This window comes from Giraffa tippelskirchi, chromosome 1 (assembly GCF_054371585.1).
Source record: "Giraffa tippelskirchi isolate mGirTip1 chromosome 1, T2T-mGirTip1v1.2.pri, whole genome shotgun sequence".
NCBI lineage: Eukaryota > Metazoa > Chordata > Mammalia > Artiodactyla > Giraffidae > Giraffa > Giraffa tippelskirchi.
The window spans coordinates 18,020,697-18,045,414 of NC_137275.1; the positions used below are offsets into that span (position 1 = coordinate 18,020,697).

At 42.1% G+C, this 24,718-nt stretch overlaps 1 long non-coding RNA gene across 1 annotated transcript; it reads right to left on the reverse strand.

The window, feature by feature from the left end:
• Positions 1-15,087: 15,087 nt before the first annotated feature.
• Positions 15,088-19,053, reverse strand: LOC145542756 (uncharacterized). The gene is made up of 2 exons (XR_014080116.1): positions 15,641-19,053; positions 15,088-15,355 (listed from the first exon to the last, which is right to left on the reverse strand). It is a non-coding gene; the product is annotated as an uncharacterized LOC145542756 (long non-coding RNA).
• Positions 19,054-24,718: the final 5,665 nt, after the last annotated feature.

A 24,718-nucleotide genomic window follows, 5' to 3' on the forward strand; every position in this document is an offset into this window, starting at 1 on the left:
CACATGCTCAAGAAGGGGTTCTAATATAACTTAACGACATGTATTATCAGTATTAAAGGTTTAGCAAAATCCTCTGGTTGAAAAAAAATTTTTTAATAAAATAAAAATAAGAAAGATGAATAAGACAGGGCTCTAGATCTTAACATGGGCCTCCCAGGTGGCACTAGCGGTAAAGAATCCACCTGCCAGTGCAGGAGATGCAAGAGACGTGGGTTTGATCCCTGGGTTGGGAAGATCCCCTGGAGTAAGAAATGGCAACCCACTCCAGTATTCTTGCCTGGGAAATCCCATGGACGGAGGAGCCTGGCAGCCTACAGACCACGGGGCTACAGAGTCTGACACAACTGAGCACATGCGCACTTGATCTTAACATACTTTCAGGAGAGCAGAGGGGAGACAAAGACAACAAGATCAATAGTGTTACAGGTGCCCAAGAGAAAAGTGTACAGGGCTCAGTGGGCAGAAGGTGCAATAATGAAGAGAAAGATAAGAGAAGCTTCAGAGATGTGACTTTTCATCACAGAAGAAAGCCTATACCTCTCCACCCTCTGCATTCTCCCCGTTTTTATAAATTTATCAATACTGTGAGCAAGATGTATCTCATCTGAATGGCCTATAGAATTACTTTGAACTAAGAATCAGTTAAGTTTCCAAGGCAGTGTGATTCCAAATTAAAGAAAGGACTCAGGAGCAGCCACCTGGCTTGTGATTTTGTTCTGTGTTCTTCTTTACCATAACCCAAAGAAACTAGTGGGACATCGACAAGAGGAGCTACCAAGAAATCTCTATGAGAACATAAAGGAGCCCTTTTATTTTCCTTCTCTAATCACTTACTACCATCAAAAAATGAAGAGGACTAAGAATTTTGTCTGCCAAGTGATACAGGAAAGTGAAAGTGAAGTCGTTCAGTCGTGTCCGACTCTTTGTGAACCTATGGACGGTAGCCTACCAGGCTCCTCCTTCCATGGGATTTTCCAGGCAAGAGTACTGGACTGGGTTGCCATTTCCTTCTCCAGGAGATCTCCCTGACCCAGGGATCGAACCCGGGTCTCCTGCATTGTAGGCAGACGCTTTACCGTCTGAGCCACGAGGGTGATGCAGGGCTGTGCAACAAATAAGTTATGGAGGAACAAGCAAAGAGAACCCAGCCCAGCTGAGAACATTTGACTGAAGCATCATCCTCACCATCTACAGATATCCTGTTTATAATTTTTATCTTCATGAAAAATAAGCAAAACTTTCCAGTGCTATCTATCAACTAGGAAACAAGTTCAGACTCTTCCCAGCCTGAATCCTACTCAACATCATCTCAGACTGATGCCACAAAGGGAAAGAGAGAGAAAGGGAAAATCTGAACCCCAAGGCATCTCCCCTTCACAGGCTGCATGCCCAGTCCCTGTCCCATCCCCACACCACTCCCCAGAGTCACCATCTTGTCCTCTTTGGAGGGACAGAGTGCTTAGGACACTTGTTGACTCTGAATTTTCCTCTGAGGTATAAATAAATATTCAGTTTCTTCATATGCCTGAAAATTCATTGTTAGTGCTTATATTTGTTGCCTTCTCCTACTGGAAATGAACGGTGAACAAACTGATGAGGGTCATGATTGTAGATGGGTTTTGTACCCTCCGTCTGTTTCTTTAGGCTGCTGGGATTAAATATCCTTAGAAAACTGAAATAGCTCTGTAGTAGATACAATGGAGAGGCACTCAACATTCATTCCACCTCCCTCCTAGTGTGTCTTCCTTTATTTCAAGGCCTGAAAAGCTAGAAGCCACAGTTGACAAACTGGAGTTCTAGATGCACTTTTAGTTTATCCATCCAATGAACTTGTGCAGTATCTGGATGGTGGAAGTAGGTGGAGTCTAAGCTACTGCCTTCTTCAAGATCAGCACATCAAGGAGATTCAGCAAAATTCCTCATAATGTGAAAAGTGGGTCCAAATTTCCCAATCATGCAAGCTGCTGTTATTGTGAGATGAATGTAGTGACTGGAAGAAGCCCACACAGCTGGGAAGTTCTGAGGTTGTAGTTACATAGCTAAAATTTGTCTGCACCACCCCTCAGGCTTAGTGTCAACAATGACGGTGGTTTTTCCTTCAATATCAATGATAATTTCAAGACAACCAATGATAATTCCAAGCTTCAATATCAATGATAACTCCAAGAAAGTGGCAGCAATTCCAGAAATCAGGTAATCAGTCAGTATTCATTTTTGTCAACTCCATCCAGGAAACTAGGTTAGGAAGAATACCAAAGACATGGGGATTGTCCCTTGCTACCACCTTCTCAAGATGCGATTGCCTGACTTTCCCTGCTGGCCTGACCCATCCTTCAACCTCACCTGCCCCAAGGGAGAATGAGGACTCTGGCCCATCCCATTCTCCAACAGAGGTGGGTAGAGGATGACAGGGCTTCCCTGGTGGCTCAAATGGTAAAGAATCCATCTGCAACGCAAGAGACCTCAGTTCAATCCCTGGATCGGGAAGATCCCCTGGAGGAGGGCATGGCAACCCACTCCAGTATTCCTGCTTGGAGAATCCCATGGACAGAGGAACCTGGTGGTCTACAGTCCATGGGGTCACAAAGAGTCAGACATGACTGAGGGCCTAAGCACAGCACAGCACAGAGGATGACAACCAATCATGTTATATTCATATTTGTGTTAATGTGAGTGGCAGCATCACTGGTGTTATTGGATTTGGTTTTTCCATGGCAGCATTAGCAGAGGCCCTGTCACTAGCTTTGTGGGACTTAAGAGGAAGGGCATGGACATCATTTTTCTGGTGTGATTCATAGCAGGCTCAACACAGTTTTGGTACAAGAGATAATAGTTGTGACAACCCAGTCATGGAGCTTCATCACCAGTTAGACCTGCAGGAGACCCCAGCATCCCTCAACGAACCACCTTCCTCACCTCTTCCCTGTTGCCCTTCTAATTGCCACTATTTCACCATTTTTGTTAAGATTCTTGCCCAAGGCAAACTCCTATTTTGATTATCTCCGTAAATGGAAACATCCATATAGGGGTCCCTTGTTTCATTTCTATGCCTAATATTGGAGGAAATAAGCTTCAGGACACATTTTCCTCACATAATCAATATAATTTATTAGTCACTCTTGGTTTTATTGGAAAAGACCCTGATGCTGGGAAAGATTGAGGGCAGGAGGAGAAGGACACGACAGAGGATGAGATGGCTGGATGGCATTACCGACTCGATAGACATGGGTTTGGGTGGACTCAGGGAGTTGGTGATGGACCGGGAGGCCTGGCGTGCTGCGGTTCATGGGGTCGCAAAGAGTCAGACACGACTGAGTGACTGAACTGAACTGAACTTGGTTTTATGCTTTAGTAAGGTACATTGCTTTATGTGTATATTAGGTTGAACTATAAGAAGTGACCTTTTTTGTAGGGCAAAAAGTGATAAAACATCAGCAATTTCATGATTTAGTCTAACTCTTCCCATAGATTTTTGCGGCCTAGGCTACAAAGCAAGCATAATATTGTCTATAGTTCCAAAGAGCTAACTTACAAAAGAATTTCTAACAAATATTTCTACACTAGCTTGTTAGATGCTTCAGAGCAGATATAGTGTTTTATGCATGTTTGTATCACTTACAATACTCACCATAATATCTCACACACTGAGCCTTGAGTAAATGTTGAGTGAAACAAGGATGTGACTATGTATATTTATACTTTAATCCTCAAAGGATATAAGGCCTAAATTTAGAGGCTAGAACTCATTCTAACAAAGGCTGATAATATTCAAAAATTGTAAATAATAATTTCAAAAGAAATTTTGAAAAGGAGAGACTGACATGGAACTAAACATTTACAAAGCTGTTAGTCATAGTCAGTTCAAAATTCCAAGCTATTCTCTCTACACATAATGGCCTGTCAAACACCTGTGCTCACTTCAGTGTCCCAAGCTCTAGGGTAACCAAATCAGACTGAAATTCCCTCATTTGTTTCCTTAGGGTTGTGACCAATCTGAATCAACTGCCTAGTCTCAAGATATGGAAGGCAAAAGTGGAAGACATCATTCATCCAGATTTAATTAACTCACAAAGAACTTACAGAACATTGAAGATAAGGGGATGGATTCAAGATACTTGGACAGGTATATGCTCACATGAGGAGTAACATGAAGAACAGGAAAATATTAGGCATGTCTCATTCTCAATATACATGTATACACAGTATTGTCTCCTATCTGCACAGAGATTTCTTTAGAAATATGTATTATTTCTAGTATCCATTTGCCTAGGTAAAGCATTCCTGTCTTAGAAAAGTCCAATTCTGCTGAGCACATTCTCCCGCGAAGCAACTGGCTGAGCCCTGATGATTACTAAATAAGAACATAATTAATTATTTCTTCCACTGAATAGTCCTAAATTCTACCACAAATCAATCAGTTCTTCTAGCCTAAGAAGCTCTGACTCTATTTTAGCTCAATGAAAACAAAATCGATGAAGGCCAATTATAGCCCATCTCGTTAGAGTATGCAAATGGTGTGCCATAAAAATTCCCAGGCATCACCTCCAGAGGAGACAGGGAAGCCAACTGCGGGCTGCTGCTGGCCCCTAGCTGTCCAGGCCACACAGGACAGCTACACCTGGACCAAGGGTAATCATCCATTCGTTCTTGTAACAGGTGAGTATTCAAAGGCTCCTATGCAGAAGACATCATGGCATATCATCAGACTACACGGAGCAAATCTAAGCAGATAACCCCAAAGTTCAGAGGTATTGACCTATATTCTGCATATGAAAGCTGATCTCCCTATAACTGATAAGCTTGCAAGCTGATTATGCAGTGCCCAAAAGTTTCTGAGCAAGGATAACATACATGTCACAAAGGACACCAGACAAGCCTCAGGGACAGACACAGTTGATAAGCACAGAGCCCTGAGGGATGGAAAAAAAGGCCACCTGTCTCCCCAAGATTTCCCTGATTCCCAGCACAACCCAGCCACAGGCTGACATTTCTACCACTGCTATCACTCTTGGGGCTAATGCTTTGCACCTGTAGAGGGCTCCTGTTAAAACACAAAGGCACCAGATGGAAAGAGTAGGTCACTAAGCTACTGTTTCCTAAATTCCAGGTACTTCTTCACCAATTCTCCATTCTTTCCAAATCATGTTTATTTACCATGTATCACTGAATCTAAAATGTTCCAATGGTGGTCTTTCTCGATTTGACCACAGGTGTCGCCTCAAGGCTTTCCACCACTCTGAGTGCCAACTTAGTCCATGGTATCACAAGATGAAACCAACTGTGTGATGTATAATGATTTCAGAGAGGTTAAAATATTAAGGGGAAATGTGAGTCTTTAGAATCTGTGAAATAGTGTAATACTTTTTCTTTAAATCAGTATCTATTTATTAAATTTCTTTTTAAAAAAACTTTGTTAAAAACCAGTACCACTAACATAAGTAAAATGGAACTGTATAGACAAGGAGAATTATTTAAATAATTTTAAATCCCAAGTAATACAATTAATCAAGGTATACATTTTTTACTAACTCTGCTTTCTAGTATATATATTATAATCAATACAGAAACAATGTCTAACAAATAATTCTACCTCTCAAGGCTGTCAGCCTGAAGACCATATACTTGTTTTGTCAAAAGGGGAGATGAGCAGTTGTTTTAGGAAACTTCCCTGGTGGCTCAGAGGGTAAAGCGACTGCCCGCAATGTGTGAGACCTGGGTTCAATCCCTGGGTCAGGAAGATCCCCTGGAGAAGGAAATGGCAACCCAGTCCAGTATTCTTGCCTGGAAAATCCCATGGACGGAGGAGCCTGGTGGGCTACCGTCCACGGGGTCTCAAAGAGTTGGACATGACTGAGCGACTTCACTTTCACTTTAAAAGACAAAACTTTGTTAAAACCACCAAAATGAAACTTTCTCATTCTCTTAATTAGGAAGATTTGAGAAGAGATTGAAAAGGGCATAATTTTCACTCTATGTGATTCTATGTTATGCCACTTTCATCTGCCATCTAAAATGCTCTTCCTGTACCATCAGTCCCTCCACCACTCATTAAGGGACATTGAGGAACCACCATTAACCCCTCTAGAAAGTTACCAGTGTTAATAAGCTGTCAATTTGGAAAGCCGAGTAAAGGATCCTAGATAATGGGGCAAAGGAAAGGGAAATTTTGACAAGTATGTGAGGAAGAAGAAGCCCAAGAAATAAAGGTGCATCCCAGAGGCACCAGTCCAAGGGACAATATTGACATGAGCAAGGAGGAGGGTGCTGAATTGGCAGGGAGGGGCAACTTAAACAGCCTGGGGAGTCTGAGAAAGAAATGTTGTAGGATGTGTCCATGGAAAAGGGAAACAAAGAGTAACTGGGAAGTATAAGAAGCAAATTTGCCAGTTCAGCAATTGCAGCATCATAGTAGAATTCCCATTGAAATGGGCACCTGTTTATCAATGACTTTTATCAGATTCACTGAATCAAGGAATAGAGGGTTCTGTGTCAAGACAAGAAAGCAGTACAGTCAGCCCTCTGTATCTGGAGGTTCGACATTCACAGATTTAGCCAACCTTGGATCTCAAAATACATTCTGGGGGGAAAAATCCAGAAAGTTCCAAAAAAACAAAACCTGAATTTGACGCACATCAGCAACTATTTACTTGTCATTTTCATTGTACTAAAATTGCAATTGATCTAGAGATGACTTACAGTATACAGAAGGATGTGCACAGGTTATGTGTAAATACTATACCATTTTACATAAGGAACTTGAGCATCCACAGATTTTGATACCCAAGGAGAGTCTTGGAACAAATCCCCCTCAGTTACCCAAAGGGACAACTGCATGTACTTAAGGGCCACAGATTTTTTTCAAATTTGTATTTATTATTTATTTTTGGTTGTGCTGGGTCTTTGCCACTTCAGGGGCCTTTTCTCTAGTTGCAGAGAGTGGGGGGCTACTGTCTAGTTGCAGTGCACAGGATTCTCATTTCGGTGGCTCCCCTTGTTGTGGAGCATGGGCTCTAGAGCCCCACAGTTGATTCACCACCTGTGGGATCTTCCAGGACGAGATCAAACCCATGTCCTTTATATTGGCAGGCAGACTCTTAACCACTGGACCATCAGGGAAGTCCCAGGACCACGGGTTATTATGCTAAGTATTTGTGGGGAAAGGAGCCCTCCATTCTGGTACATAATCACATAATCACTGTTCCATTAGTTCTTTTTTGGTCTGACTCTCATAATACCAATATATACCAAAACTCTCATTCTCCTCTCTGGAAAATAAAGCAATTAGCCAGGATGGTTTTCATGATAATCCTTCTCATCTAAACAAGACCACCCACCTCCTTTAACCTGAGATATGGCTACTGAAATGTCAATCATTTAAAATGCGAAAGCTGGATATTCCAAATCAGTGTGATCTGGAACTTGGTATTCTTAACCAAAATGATGTCAGAGTGGAGAATTTACCTCCACTATTGGTTTTTCTCACCAGTACTTTATTCCATTTGTCATATTTTTGCTTCTTTCCTTGAACCTGTTCATCTCTTTTAATATGCAGTGACCAAGATTGATAATTATATTCTAAATAATGGTTGATCAATGCCAAGAGTATCCTTGTCCTTTTCATGTCATACATCTCTTGATCACGTTCCCTTTTTCAAATAATAGTATTACAAGTTGCTGACTCATTTTCAGTTTATGATCCACAATACTTCAACCAATTCTCTTAGTATCCTTGGATGTAAATCACCAGAGTCTGCATGTTTAGATACAGATCTCTCTTATTTATCTTCCTCCAAGTCTTCTTTTATACTTTTCATTCTCCTGAAGTCTGCATTACCTATTTCCAGAGCCCCATTCTACTCGATTGTGCGGAAATGTTTTTTAAAAAGCCATTGAATATCCTGTGGCCTTTTGATGTCACCACTGAGTCTCTTGCTTTCCTATGTAATTAAAGAACATCACTCTGCTTTAGTCTTTTCTTGCTCCTGATAGTGGGGAAAAAAAAATAGAATGTTCTATTTCAATTTTAGAGGTTGCATTTCATTTCCTGCTTTAGTAATTCTGACCTTACTTCTGTGAACCTTTCTAGAGGTATTTGTCCTTGAAGATTCAGTTTTCTCTACAGTTTTTTTCTATTTCAGAAGCTTATGGCATTCTTTGATAAATCAATTAGATTTTTTTTAATCTTCCCAAGTATCCTATTTTTTTCTTAATATATATATTTTATTGAAGTATAGTTGACCTACAATGTTTCAGGTATATAGGAAGGTGATTCAGCTGTACCTATGCACATATATTATTTTTGAGATTATTTTCTGTTACAGGTTATTACCAGATATTGCCTATAGGTCCTTATGTTAAACAGTAAACCTTTGTTGCTTATTGTATATATATATCTATTTTTTAAATTAGAAATCTAACATTCTATTCATACCAAGTCAAACAAGTAGATTTAAAATGTCATAAATTTTTTAGTTAGGCAAAAATTCATAAGCTTTCTTATATATATATTATTTATATATGTATACAAAAGCTTTTCTGCTACACTTGATAAAGGCTTGAGAAAGAACATAAAAAAAAAAAGAAGAGATGGAGAGACTGTAAAGCATAAACTGGGAGCACTGAATATGAAATAGAAAAAGTGAAACAAACCTAGATAAAAGTAAAAGATCATCATATAGTCCAGTTGTTTTTAAACATGACTGCTCATTAGAAATGTATCTGGATCTCTGAAGGAAAAAAGCAATACCTGGACATAGGTATTTTTCAAATAATTCCAAGATAATTCTGATATGCATCTGGATTTTTAAAAGTGATTACAGGTTTTTCTATTAAATGGTAGTTTTGGTAATACAGAATTCTATTATTTTTCTGTTAACCAATCATGATACAATGGTAGTGAGTAATAGTTACATAGTCACAAGAGTAAAAGACGTTTATCAGTTTTCACAATCAATAGGCAGACAAAAATAAAAGATAATTATAATTGCAAGCCATAATGGAATATGATTAACCTAACAATATAAAATAATTACATATAGTTTGGGGGTAGAGAGGTGTGTGAACCTATTCTCCATCTCACCCCTGACAAAGTTCTGATAATGTAACTTTACAAAATCCAATCTCTTGTTTAAGTAATTAGTTGAAAAAAGAAATGAAAGGGAAGGAGCCCAGGTGAACAGAAAGTTTCATAAGAAAATATGTTGTTGCTGGGATTTTTGTCAACACTGAAATAGACATGGTCACTTTATTTTAAACATTTTCTTAGGCACTTTTCTAAAATATCTCCAAGAAAGATATTCCACATTATCTCCATTTACTCAATCCAAAATTTGTCCTTGAAACTCTTTTTTTTCCTGCTCTTAAATTTCTGTCCTTGCCTTCTGAGCACATTTCCTCCAATGACGTCCACAGTACAGTGTCAACAACAAATTGGCGCTTGCCATTATCACTTGCCTTCTACTTCTATAAGGATTAAATTTTGTACTGCTGCAGCTGCTGATTTTCAACACCCTCTGAAAGGAGTTAAGGGTGGAGAGCAGAAGTGAGGCACTCTGTGCTTGGGGAAAAACTGGCAAGACAGGCCTACAGATAGATATTTTTAGGAGCTGATTTTATGAGTTCAATTCTTGTGTCTCCCCATATCTAGAAAAGCACTAAACTCCTTCACGGTGACTACTGTTCTGCCTGATAGCAAAAGCTTCACGAGACTAGTGGAAACCTTCTGGGAAAATAAGTGCTTGATTGCATGCATGCCCCTTGCATCAAAATGACATATATACTGACCTTTGGAGCAGTTTCTCAGAGCTATCTGAGGTGCCATCTCCAGAGCTGCAGCCCTCATTTTGCCCCAAATAAAACTTAACTCTCACTCTCACGTTGCCCAGTTTTTTTAAGCCAACAACAGTAGGAATGAAAACTACATTGTTGCTCTTAATATTGTTACCGTGGCTGTTAGCCTCCAGCTCTAACCCTCCTCCTTCCTTAGGGGAATGTAAGCTGCAGAGAAGTGTTATCTTTGTCCTACCAGAAACCACCAGAAGAGACAAGCAAGAGCCCGCTGGGACTGGTTAGAACCAGCCAAATCCAAGAAACCAGATGACACAACCTTCAGTAGACCCTGAGCCTCATTATATGAAAAGTGAAAATGTTAGTTGCTCGGTTGTGTCCGACCCTTCGAGACCCCATGGACGGTAGCCGGCCGGGCTCCTCTGTCCATGGGATTTTCCAGGCAAGAATACTGGAGTGGGTTGCCATTTCCTTCTCCAGGGGGACCTTTCCGACCGAGGGATCGAAGCCAGGTATCCTGCATCGTAGGCAGATTTTTTAACCATCTGAGCCACTGGAGAAGTCCCAAACCTCATTACATGCTCATTGTAATAAATTAGCATGCCAATTGACACACCCACCAGCACCAAGACTGCTGTCAGTTGCCACTTATGACAACTGGAAGAGCCTATACAAGGACTGAAAAGGAGTGTTGCCTCAGTTCTGAGCAAACTACACCCCTGTTCTCAGATAACTCATGAATATTTCCCCTCTCTTTACCCAATCCCTCCCTTTTACCTCAACCATTCTACCAGTAGGGTTGAGAAGTTGATTTGTGAACTAACTTCCCATTTCTCCATTCTCTGGCCATTGAATAAAGCTTGTGCTGCTCCAGCCTCAGCATTGATTATGTTATTGGCTGTGCAAATCCAAACAAAAAAGAACCTTCCCCACCAAGGCAGAGGGCTTTGGCCAGGCTAGGGTTCAAGTGGGAGTCCATTCTACCAATTCAATAACAATATAATCCCAAATTCTATTTAATAATATTCTATGGGGACTTCCCTGACTGTCCAGTGGCTAATATGCCACACTAATGAAAAGGCAAAAAGATATGACACCACAAAATGAGCCCCCGAGGTGAGTAGGTGTCCAATATGCTAGTGGCTCAGAGCATGAACTCCTTATTGCAAAATTCAGACTTAAATTGAAGAAAGTAGGGAAAACCACTAGGCCATTCAGGTATGACCTAAATCAAATCCCTTATGATTACACACTGGAAGTGACCTTACGATTACACACTGGAAGTGACAAATAGATTCAAGGAATTAGATCTGATAGACAGAGTACCTGAAGAACTATGGACAGAGGTTCATGACATTGTACAGGGGGCAGTGATCAAGACCATCCCCAAGAAAAAGAAATGCAAAAAGGCAAAATGGTTGTCTGAGCAGGCCTTACAAATAGCTGAGAAAAGAAGAGACCCTAAAGGCAAAGGAGAAAAGGAAAGATACACCCATCTGAATGCAGAGTTCCAAAGAATGGCAAGGAGAGATAAGAAAGCCTTCCTCAGCGATCAATGCAAAGAAATAGATGAAAACAATAGAATGGGAAAGACTAGAGATCTCTTCAAGAAAATTAGAGATACCAAGGGAACATTTCATGTAAAGATGGGCACAATAAAGGACAGATATGGTACGAATCTAACAGAAGCAGAAGATGTTAAGAAGAGGTGGTAAGAATACACAGAAGAACTATACAAAAAAGATCTTCATAACCAGATAACTACAATGGTGTGATCACCTAGAGCCAGACATCCTGGAATGTGAAGTCAAGTGGGCCTTAGGAAGCATCACTACAAACAAAGCTAGTGGAGGTGATGGAATTCCAGTTGAGCTATTTCAAATCCTGAAAGATGATGCTGTGAAAGTGCTGCACTCAATATGCCAGCAAATTTGGAAAACTCAGTAGTGGCCACAGGACTGGAAAAGGTCAGTTTCCACTCCAATCCCAAAGAAGGGCAATGCCAAAGAAAGTTCAAACTACCGCACAATTGCACTTATCTCACACATTAGCAAGGTTATGCTCAAAAATCTCCAAGCCAGCCTTCATCAGTACATGAAGTGTGAACTTCCAGATGTTCAAGTTGGTTTTAGAAAAGGCAGAGGAACCAGAGATCAAACTGCCAACATCCAAAGGATCATCGAAAAAGCAAGAGAATTTCAGAAAAACATCTACTTCTGCTTTATTGATTATGCCAAAGCCTTTGTGTAGATCACAACAAACTGTGAAAAATTCTGAAAGAGATGGGAAAACCAGACCACCTTACCTGCCTCCCGAGATATCTGTACGCAGGTCAAGAAGCAACAGTTAGAACTGGACATGGAACAACAGACTGTTTCCAAATTGGGAAAAGAGTATGTCAGGACTGTAAATTGTCACCCTACTTATTTAACTTCTATGCAGAGTACATCATGAGAAATGCTAGGCTGGATGAAGCACAAGCTGGAATCAAGATTGCTGAGAAAAATATCAATAACCTCAGATATGCAGATGACACCACCCTTATGGCAGAAATTGAAGAAGAACTGAAGAGCCTCTTGATGAAAGAGGAAAGTGAAAAAGTAGGCTTAAAACTCAGCATTCTAAAAACGAAGATCATGGCATCCAGTCCCATCAGTTCAGTTCATTCAGTTCAGTCACTCAGTCGTGTCCGACTCTTTGTGACCCCATGAACCGCAGCACGCCAGGCCTGCTTGTCCATCACCAACTCCTGGAGTTTACGCAAACTCATGTCCATTGAGTTGGTGATGCCATCTAACCATCTCATCCTCTGTCGTCCCCTTCTCCTCCTGCCTTCAATCTTTCCCGACATCAGGGTCTTATCAAATGAATCAGCTCTTCACATCAGGTGGCCAAAATATTGGAGTTTCAGCTTCAACATCAGTCCTTCCAATGAACACCCAGGAATGATTTTCTTTAGGATGGACTGGTTGGATCTCCTTGCAGTGGCAAATAGATGGAGAAACAATGGAAACAGTGACAGACTTTATTTTGGGGGGCTCTAAAATCACTGCAGATGGTGACTGCAGCCATGAAATTAAAAGATGCTTGCTCCTCAAAAGAAAAGTTATGACCAACCTAGACAGCACATTAAAAAGCAGAGACATTACTTTGTCAACAAAGGTCCGTCTAGTCAAAGCTATGGTTTTTCCAGTAGTCATGTATGGATGTGAGAGTTGGACTATAAAGAAAGCTGAGCACCAAAGAATTGACACTTTTGAACTATGGTGTTAGAGAAGACTCTTGAGAGTCCCTTGTACTGCAAGAAGATCCAACCAGTGCATCCTAAAGGAAATCAGTTCTAAATATTCATTGGAAGGACTGATGTTGATGCTGAAACTCCAATACTTTGGCCACCTGATGCAAAGAACTGACTCATTGGAAAAGACCCTGATGCTGAGAAAGATTGAAGGAGAAGGGGATGACAGAGGATGAGATGATTGGATGGCATCACTGACTCATTGGACATGAATTTGAGTAAGCTCTGGGAGTTGGTGATGGACAGTGAAGCCTGGCATGCTGCAGTCCATAGGGTCGCAAAGAGTCAGACACCCCAGAGTGACTGAAGTGAACTGATCTTGAATATAAGTTCTGTCAAAGCAAGAATTTTGTTCATTTAATTCTTTGCTGTATTTCTAGCAACTGAAACAGTACCTGGCATCCATAGAGCAAATACTCAAAAATAATTTGGAGTTGGTTAATGATGAAATAACCTCTGAACTTTTTACCTAGTAATTTATCACATTCCTTCCGACACACAAATTAAACACCATGATGAAAGCAGATTGCTTAGAACTCATGTCTTTTCCTCTTCCAAAAGTCTCACCAAAAGAAAAGTATTTGACTTTATATTGATAATGCAGCTTGACAGTGTCTGTTGTGGAACACTATTCTGAGTTATCTGTTGTAAGCTCACTGGGGAAACTACTTTGCAGTTTATCTACAGAGCAAAATTTTGCTTTGCCCACTGCTCTTTGCAAAGGTCAAAAAGGATGGCATTGATCGGGGTATAGGGAGGATAAAAATGTTGAGAACATAGTCATTCTGGGGTGAATTATGAAATCTAGGAAAGCATGCAAAGTACTGAAAAGAAGGCTAGGGTATGGATGCTACCCTAGAGAACATATCCATAAGAGAATATGTTCCTTCTCTTTGTCCACAGCTATATCTTCCAGGGAATGAAATGCTCAAAGCATAATCACATTGGCAATTTCATTTATCATTGTGTCTATTCCAGAATAAAAACCAGAGGGAGAAAAAAATTATCTGTGATATACATGGACCATTTTCCTAACTATTCTTGTTAAAAATAAATAAATAAAAGCTGAACCGTAGAACTGTAAAATCAAAAGTACTTTACCAAAGCAGAAAATCTCTATTATGTTTCCCATTGTAGCTCAGCTGGTAAGGAATCTGCCTGCAATGCAGGAGACCCCAATTCAATTCCTGGGTCAGGAAAATCCCCTGGAGAAGGGATAGGCTACCCACTCCAGTATTCTTGGGCTTCCCTGGTGGCTCAGATGGTAAAGAATCCACCTGTAATACGGGACACCTGGGTTCGATCCCTGGTTTAGGAAGATCCCCTAGAGACAAGCATGGTAACCCTTTCCAGTATTCTTGCCTGCAGAATCCCCATGGGCAGAGGAGCCTGGAGGGCTACAGTCCATGGGGTCGCAAAGAGTTGAACACGACTGAGCGACTCAGCATAGCACGATATTTCACTGTGATTTGAGCAAATATGTGGTCTTTTTAGCAGTTATTTATTCCTGTATTCTATCATTCAGTTAAGAAATAGTCAACAAAAACTGGTTGCACACTTGCTATGTCCATGATCTTGGGAAACAGCATCAACGGTGATGGGAAGCAGATGATAAGGGGGTTGAAAGATGTGGTCCCTGATCTCATAGAGATTACAAGCTATAAATAAATTTTACAAATGGTGATTACAAGCCTGCGTGTTCATCAATTAGGCTCCAAGTACTACTGCTCTATGTGCTTTTGTTAAAAGGAAACTTGTTTTGACCCAAGCATCTAGCCATGGCCAAAGGGTCTGAAGAGAAATAATTTGGGCACTTATTTGGTCACAGTCGCTGGAGAAGCAATGGTTTTCCAAGTGTATTATAAAATAAACAGCTCCATTAAACTCATTACTATTAAATATGTTTGTGAATAAGAATTGGAGTTGTTATTTATCTAATGAGATTTTAATGGGTATGGGTTTTTTGAAAATAGTTTTAAAAGACAGGGACTGCTTTTTCCATTTTTTTTTTTTTTTAACATTTACTTATTTATTTGGCTGCACTGCATTGCAGTGCACAGGATCATCTTTGCAGCATGTGGGACCTTAGTTTCCTGACCAGGGATCGAACCCAGACCCCCTGCATGGAGAGTGTGGAGTCTTAGCCACTGGACTACCAGGCAAGTTCCTCCAATGATATTTTAACTGTCTTTTCTCTCTAAATGTGTCTGGTGTTTACAAAGTGCTGCTGCCGCCACTGCTGCTGCTAAGTCGCTTCAGTCGTGTCCAACTCTGTGCAACCCCATAGACGGCAGCCCACCAGGCTCCCCCGTCCCTGGGATTCTCCAGGCAAAAACACTGGAGTGGGTTGCCATTTCCTTCTCCAAGGCATGAAAGTGAAAAGTGAAAGTGAAGTAGCTCAGTCGTGTCCAACTCTTAGCGACCCCATGGACTGCAACCTACCAGGCTCCCTCATCCCTGGGATTCCCCAGGCAAGAACACTGGAGTGGGTTGCCATTTCCTTCTCCAATGCATGAAAGTGAAAAGTGAAAGTGAAGTCACTCAGTCGTGTCCAACTCTTAGCGACCCCACAGAAAAGTGCTGGCCTCCAAGTAATTCAAATTTAGCGAGTTCACTGAAATCAGTCATGGGATCAGGATAAGGTAACAGTGGATGGTTTACATTTTCAAACATTCATGTGCTATTCTTTGCATACATATGCAAAATCAAGCTTAGGCAAGAAGAGAAAATCGAAGTCTTCCCAATTTTCCACCTTGTAAACCACTATGTGGTGGGAACAGCGGATAGATTTGCTTCTCTGTCTACCATGCTTTCCTGCACTGCAGAAGCTGGAAAGATAAAAATTCCATTTCCATGACTCATTTGAAGATGAATTTGGGCAAGAACTGGATTTCATCCTGAGTCAAGTAGGGAGGGAAATACTCATTTTGAAACCATGTACCTCAGATTGGAACTTGAATGCATGTGGCGCCGGGACTCAAACCCAGCCAAAACCCATGGTCTTCCAACTGAGATCATACCCCTGGTTTCAGCACTTAATGGTGCTCAGGTTCTTGGTCTTACCACAGAAAGAATTCAGTGAGAGACAAAGTAGACAGGAAGGTAGGTAAGAAGTGGATTTATTTAGAGAGAAACACACTCCGCAGATTGTGGGCCATCTCAGAAGGAGCGAGTGGCCTCAGAATATGGTATGTTAATTTTTATGGGCTGGGTAATTTCATACGCTAATTAGTAAGAGGATTATTCCAACTAATTTGAGTAAGGAGTGGAGATTTCCAGGAATCAGGCCACTGCTCCACTTTTTTGCCTTTTTCATGGGTCTTGGAATTGTCATGGTGCCTGTGGGTGTGTCATTTAGCTTGCTGATGTGTTACAGTGAGCATATACTGAGGCTGATGTGTTACAAAGAGGATATTCTGAGGCTCAAGATCTAGTGGAAGTCAACTTGGCCACCATCTTGGACTACTTTGGTTCTAATCAGTTTATGTCATGTCTTCGGGCTATGTCATTCTTTTAAAGGCCGTGCTCTGCCCCCTTGCCTCCTGTTTCAACTTTGCCAGTGCACATTTATCAGATGATCACAGCTCCAGAGCCAACAATGATGGGACCAGCTTCCTGATCCCTAGATTTTGGCTGAGGTAGTGTGTTTCTGAACCGACAGTGGAGGTGGTAGCACTCCGACCCCAGACTCACAACTAAAGTAACGTGACCTCAGAACCAACAGTAGCTCAAGTAACCTCCTGGTTCTCCAACTTTCCGATTGTGCTGAAGTCATGGTCCTCTGCCAGGCTGATGTGGTTGTCCTTTTGGTACTAGCACCTGGACGGCCACCCAGTACCTCCTCCTCCAATCCCTCTAGTGATTTCATAAGCATATTTATTCCTTGTGTGAAATTTCCTTCTGCTTAAAATAACTGAAGAGTTTTCTCCTATATCCAACCAAGCCCTGACCCCCTTACCCCTTACCCAGGAATTAACTCTGCCAAAAGCACAGAGACTGGCTTTTTTCATCTGTCTATAGAAAATGTCCTCTGAGTCTTATCTAAACACTACTTTGTGTGGCATTTTAAGGATTTTTTTTTTACACTGCTTTAATGACTCCTAAAAAAGAACATAAAATCCCTTTTATGTCTTCTTGCCATCTTACCTCCTCCAATTTTCATCAGCCTCCATTTCCTGGGTCATGGTAAGCTCCTTGAAGTAGATCCGTTAATGCAAGGGTAATAAAAGCAAGACATGCCTTGAAAACGTCGGAAGGGGGCCAGATGGGGCAGGATGGAACCAGGAAGCTCCATTTTTACTTCGGTACAAATTATTTGTCTAAAAACTCTGCACCTGAGAAACATGAAAATCTAGGATTCCATGCTTTGTTTTAAAACAGAATGCTAGAGATGATGTAGTCAAGCATTCCAAAGCTGAAAGAATGAGGCATTTCGTTCTTCTTATAGTTCTTAAATCAAGTATCACCTTCCAGCATGTGGTGCAAAATCGATAATAATAATAATGACAGCAACAATTGCTCCCATTTGTTGAATGCGTATGCAGCACAAAACTCTACCCTACATCAGTGATTATTTCCAAACCTCACATCTCCCCAGGGACTTCATTTCCTTTCTATGGATGAAAAACTGGCTCAGAGAAAGAAAATTGTCCAGGGTTTTGACTGTTTTGAGCACATGTGCATGCTAAGTTACTTCAGTTGTGTCTTATTCTTTGCAACCTCTGTCCAAGGGGAGTCTCCAACCAAGAAAAAATAATAATAATAATCCTTCCAGTACACTCACTCCATCCATCACTGAATAAATCTCTTTTGAACACCTCGATTGGGCCATGCTATTCAGGGGGCCATGCCTTCCATGGGCTAATCCAGGATAGCTCAGACACAGCACTCTCACTTGTTGAAACAGAAGTGGCCTGTCATGCCACTAACATTGGTCAGGAAACCTCATGTGACCAGATCTTAAAGCATCAGGGATCCTCTCTTCTGAAGACCACCTTGCTTTGGTTTTGATCTTTCCACTTTTGCTTTTCCTGACTGTTTGCAACACAGCACTGTATTTATCAGCTACATAGCCTTGGACAAGTTATTTAAACTCTGAGCCTTGATTATCCTCATCTTGAAAGTGAGAATAATAAAACTGCCTACCTTATGGGGTTATTGTAAGAGTTAAGTAGAAAATAGTAAATAGAGCATTTAAAAGAGTGCTAGCACATAGTAACACTCAATTTGTGTTAGTTGTGATTGTTGTTATCTTTACTGCTATTATTTCTATAGCAACATTAGAAGTACACAGAGTACTTACTATTGACTGGAGTATGAGAAATCTTCAGTCAATCCTGAAGGAAATCAGTCCTGAATATTCATTGGAAGGACTGATGCTGAAGCTGAAACTCCAATACTTTGGACACCTGATTCAAAGAGCTGACTCATTGGAAAAGACCCTGATGCTGGGAAAGATTGAAGGCAGGAGGAGAAGGGGATGACAAAGGATGAGATGGTTGGATGGCATCACTGACTCACTGGATATAAGTTTGAGCAAGCTCTGGGAGTTGGTGATGGACAGGGAAGCCTGGTGTGCTAAAGTCCATGGGGTCGCAAAGAGTCAGACAGGACTGAGCGATGGAACTGAACTGAATGAGAAATCTTAGGGTATGCTCTTCTCAGAATGAGAAGGCCATAGAAACAGATTGGAGCTCATTTATTTTAATCTGACCTGATTTAAAGCTTAGTTTAAAGACACAGTCAGTCTTCGATTCCCAGATCTGAGGATTACTACAGTTTGCTTGGGCTTCCCAGATGGCACTAGGGATAAAGAACCTACCTGCCAATGCAGGAGATGTAAGAGATGTGGGTTCAGTCCCTGGGTTGGGAAGATCCCCTGGAGGAGGGCATGGCAACCAACTCCAATATTCTTGCCTGGAGAATTCCACGGACAGAGGAGCCTGGTGGGCTACAGTCCATGGGGTCCCAAAGAGTTGGACACGACTGAATGACTTTGCACTCAGTTTTTTGAAAGTCACAGTGACTTCTATCTCCCCAAACCAGAAGCACTTCATTCAGTACATTCCATTGGTCTCTCAAAAGGTAAGTCCCTTTGAAACAGACTGTGCTATCCCACCTAAATCTCAGCTTTAGGACTGAAGGATTTATCACCCGCCCAACCCCGCACCTCCTGGGCATGCTGCCCTCCACCAACCCTCAGCCCTTGGGAACTGCCCTCAAGTTGGCTGAATGCAACCACCTCAGCCAAAGTCTTACCCACTTCCCAGGGTCAACCTGCATTTGATGACTGGTTGACATAGGGCCATGAAAATCCAGCCTCCAAGCCCCAAATGGGGTCAACTCCAAAGGGCTATTGTAGTTGCAGAGCTCGCCATGGGGGTAGCCACACTGCCATCCAACCTCTCCCTCCACCCAGTCCCTCCCCAGCAAGTCCTGATCCCAAGAGCACCCCTAATAAACTCACACACTAACCTCTGGTTTAGAGTCACCTTTCCAGGAACCCAACCCACAGCATCCATTCTGGAGATGTAAACTCCATGTTTGCTACATGGCAAAACTGCTCTCTTCACAGATGCCCACCTCAGCTCAACATGGTGGGCACCTCTCGAGCCTCTGAGCTTCTGCCTCAGCAGTATGGCCTTATTGGGTCTTATATCTCAGGAGTCTGTTTCTCTTATGAACGTTCTATCATTGAAGCACTTCTAGTCTGCTTACAAACAAATGTTTTTAGCATCATGACTCTGTCCACTTCTGCTTTAGAGCCTTTTTTTTTTTTCCCCGTTAGTCATCTATGAGGTAGAATATATTCAAATAATGGTGCTGGTGGTGGTTTAGTCACTCAGTCGTGTCCGACTCTTGCGACCCCATGGACTGTAACCTGCCAGGCTCCTCTGTCCATGGGATTCTCCAGGCAAGAATATTGGAGTGGGTTGCCATTTCCTTCTCCAGAGGATCTTCCCAACCCAGGAATCGAACCCGTGGCTCTAGCATTGCCGGCAAATTCTTTACCACTGAGCCACTAGGGAGGCCCATTCAAATAATGGTCCTCCCAAAACCTTACTCCAGACTTGGTCAGGGACTGGGCTCATGAAACCTGATTCCTGCCTCATTCAGGGTCAGTCCTATCCCGCAAGGCTCCCCAGCACTTTAAACAGACCTACTTCTGTTGACACTGCTGAACCCCAGCCACCAACACAGCTTATGCTCACGTTGCTTGCCCAGTCCACAAATTTCTCCACCAACTGTTAAATGTTGTTTTCTGGTATTAGGTGACCATAAATATTCACCTTCTAAGCAGAGAATAACCTCACTCAGCCCAGTCTATAGCTGTAATTTTTTTTAACTGGAGTATAATTACATTACAATGTTGTGTTAGTTTCTGCTGTATAACAACGAGAATCAGCTATATGTATGCATATATCCCCTCCATCTTTAGCCTCCTTCTCACCCCACCATCCCATCCTTCTAGTTCATCACAGAGCACCGAGCTGAGCTCCCTCTGTTATACAGCAGCTCCCAACTTGTTGTTCAGTCGCTAAGTTGTGTCTGAGTCTTTGAGACCCCATGGATTGCAGCACGCCAGGCTTCCCTGCCCTTCACTGTCTCTTGGATTTTGCTCAAACTCATGACCAGTGAATCAGCGATGCTTCCCACTAGCTATCGGTTTTACACATGGTAGTGTGCATACGTCAACGCTGTAGCTGTAATTTTTAAAAGACTGAATTCCTAGTTTCCTTTAAAATCAAAAAAAAAAAAAAAAAGTCTTAGCAGAATACAACCATGTGAAGGTGAATTCAGCAAATTTACTACCTGGACTGGGTACAGTTTCCGGCTGCCCAGTAAGGAGGATAGGCTATAAATTTGCTTTGCTGCCCAAGGCAGGTACTTCAAAGTATCTCTCTTCTCCTTGAACACAAACCTGGCCTTCATTGTACCTACTTCTGGCTTTCATCCCTGCCAGAACACTTGAGAAGGATTAATCCTCGACCCCAGGATGACTTTCTCTGGCTCAGCAAGTCAACCGAACTGCTGTAGGGAGAGGAAGAGGAGACCACCCTGGGCAGAGTGGGTTTGTGTGGACAAGGCTGCTCCCACTGTCCATCATACGTATTGCTGCTTGTGCTAAGTCTCTTCAGTCGTGTCTGACTCTTCGCTACCCTATGGACTGTAGCCCACCAGGCTCCACTGTCCATGGGATTTCCCAGGTAAGAATAGTGGAGTCAGTTACCACACCCTCCTCCAGGGGATCTTCCCAAACCAGGGATTGAAACCCGGTCTCTTATGTCTCCCACATTGGCAGGCAGGTTCTTTACCACTGTTACCACCTGGGAAGCCCTGCATGTACTTCACTGACAGCTATCCATGAGGTCTCCTTCTACTTTCTATCCTGGTTCTCAGCCAAGGAGAGCAGACAGACCTTGGAGGACAGAATAAACTATATCCCAGAGGAGTCCCGGGAAGAAACTTACTGCTTCTGATGAAATCTTGGATTAGCTGGTTTGTCACACAGGTCAAACTTCAATCCCAAGGAATTTATCAAATGGATACTTTACACTTGCAATCTGTGTCTCAGCTAGAAAACAGTTCTCAGAATTACAGTACATATCAATTAAAAGTTCAGGAAGAAGAAAGATGGTATAAAATGATAAGAGAAAGAAGTACCAAGTGTTACTGAATCATAGCAAGTGAATGAGATGACTTTGTTGTTGTTCGGTGGCTCAGTTGTGTCTGACTCTTTGCAGCCTCATGGACTGTGGCACGCTTGGCTTTCCTGTCCTTCATTATGTCCCGGAGCTTGCTCAAACTCAAGTCCATTCAGTCAGTGATGCCATACTACCATCTTGACCTCTATCATCCCCTTCTCCTCCTGCCTCCAATATTTCCCAGCATCAGGGTCTTTTCCAATGAGTCAGCTCTTTGCATCAGGTGGCCAAAGGATTGGAGGTTCATCTTCAGCATCAGTCCTTCCAATGAATAGTCATGGTTGATTTCCCTTTAGGATTGATTCCCTAGTGGTTTGATCTCCTTGCCATCTAAGGAACTCTCAAGAGTCTCCTCCAGCACCACATTCTGATGATATCAATGAGATGGCTGCCCTACTATTAGAAACAAAAGTGTTCATAGCTACTATTTGTTTAGAATTATGTAGAGGAATTGAGCTAAATTTCTTACATTATCTTATTTAATCCTAATGACTAACTATCATGAAGGAATTATGTCCCTGTTCACAAATAAGAAGATGGAAGTTTGCAGGGATTAAGTCAATTGCCCCAAGTTACACAGCTAGAAGGCCCTGGGAAAGGGATTCCAATAAAGGACTGTCTGACTTAGCCTCTCCTCATTGGCCATCCACCACTTTTCACACCTTCAAAAATCAGGACAGACATCCCATACTCACTCTGCTTTCTCCTCCTTTTGGTAGAAATTATAACTGTGCCATGAAATTAAAAGAAGCTTGTTCCTTGGAAGGAAAGCTATGACAAATCTAAACAATGTATTAAAAGCAGAGACATCACTTTGCCGACAAAGGTCCGTAGCTTCACTATCTCCTGGAAGATAGTGAAGCTGTGGTTTTTTCAGTAGTCATGTACAGATGTGAGAGCTGGACCATCAAGAAGGCTGAGCACCAAAAAGTGGATGCTTTCAAACTATGGTGCTGAAGAAGACTCTCGAGAATCCTTTGGACAGTAAGAATTTCAAACTAGTCAATCCTAAAGGTAATCAACCCTGAATATTCATTGGAAGGACTGATGCTGAAGTTCCAGTTTTTTGGCCACCTGATGTGAAGAGTCAACTCACTGGAAAAGACCATGATGCTGGGAAAAATTGGAGGCAAAGAAGTGGGTGGCAGAGGTTGTGATCATTGGATAGCATCACTGACTCAATGGACATGAGTTTCAGCAAATTCTGGGAGATAATGAAGGACAGAGAAGCCTAGCTGCTGCAGTCCTTGGGGTTGCAAAGAGTCAGACACGACTTAGGGACTGAACAGCAACATCATAACTGTACCAGGGCCTGCCCATCCTCAGCTTCCACCCACAGTCTACTCCGCTGAATTTCCAAGGCCTCCTTTCTAAAGACCCTCACCCCACCAGCCTGGCTTCTCTGCAGGTAGGAGACCAGTCTGGCCAAGCTCACAGTTCCCTTCCCTCAAATTCAAGTCTATTTCAACCTGGACATACTTCTCAAGGTTACGGAAGTGTTTCCTCAGGCTGCCACTCACCCAATATTAGAGACAAAGACATAAAAGCTTCCAACTTGTTTCCATCTTCAAAGTTCTCAATAAAGCTGAATAAAGCTTTTAATAATGAGGAAGCCTCATCTTGAATTGAGGACAAATTCTTTCTGACTCAAGGACTTTACTCGCTTTTTACCTTCTCAGATGCTCAGTAAATAGTTATTTAGATGGCATTTCTGAGCTATAGGTATTTTATTTCTTTTAATTTTTTTAAACATACTCCTTTTTTAAAATTGGGATCTAGGTGCTTTACAATGCTGTACAACAAAGTAAATGAGCTATATGTATACATATATAACTTCCCTCTTGGCTTTCCTTCTCATACCCAAGAGAAAAACAAATATATCCTATATTAACGCATATATGTGAAATCTAGAAGAATGGTACAGGGGAACCTATTTGCAGGGAAGAAATAGAGGCACAGGCATAGAGAATGGACATGTGGGCAAGAGTTCAGGGAAGGGGTGGGATGAATTGGGAGACTGGGACTGACATGTGTGCACTCCCAAGTGTAAAACAGCTAGCTAGTGGGAACCCGCTGTATAGCGCAGCAAGTTCAGCTCAGCCTTCTGTGGTATGTGCTTGTGCTTAGTCATATCCAACTCTTTGTGACCCATTAGACTATAGCCCACCAAGCTCCTCTGTCCATGAGATTTTTCAAGCAAGAATACTGGAGTGAGTTGCCATTTCCTTCCTCCAGGGGATCTTCCTGACCCAGGGATCGAACCCGCGTCTCCTGTGTCTCCTGAACTGCAGGTGGATTCTTCACCCACTGAGCCATCTAGGAAACTCATTCTGTGGTGACCTGGGGGTTTTATTTCTGATTAGAAGAGGACCATCTGAGCACAGACCACTCTGAGGGGCCTCTCCCTCTTTGGATGCCCATGGCCTGTATACCTGCTCCTCCGGCACTTGGCTTGTACAGGCGTGACCTCCGCTTTCTGGACACGTGACTCCCCAGCTCCTCCAGGTAGAAAGTTCATTGAGAGCCCATTTGTTCTGCTAGCCTTATGCGTTCGGAAGCCCTTTACATAGAAATTGCTCAGAAAAACTGCTGTTGAGTTGAATTAGACCTTTCTCTCACCCAGAAGCAAATCCAGAATAAACCCATTCTCCAGAGTGGCCAGTTCACCTGGGTTTGCCAGACTTTCCCAAGTTTGGCCTTGAAAGGCTCATGCCCTGGGAACTCCCTCCGTTTTAGGCAAACTAGGATAGCTGGTCATTCAGTCATCCTCTCTGGCACGTAAACATCTACTTAAATGTAGTTCTTCCCATCAGTCTGAGAGAATAGTGAGGAAAGAACAAATTTATCATGCACAGACACATTTGGACTTTTTCAAAAAACATAAGATGGAATCTAACATAGGTTTCAACACATAATTAGCTACAAGATA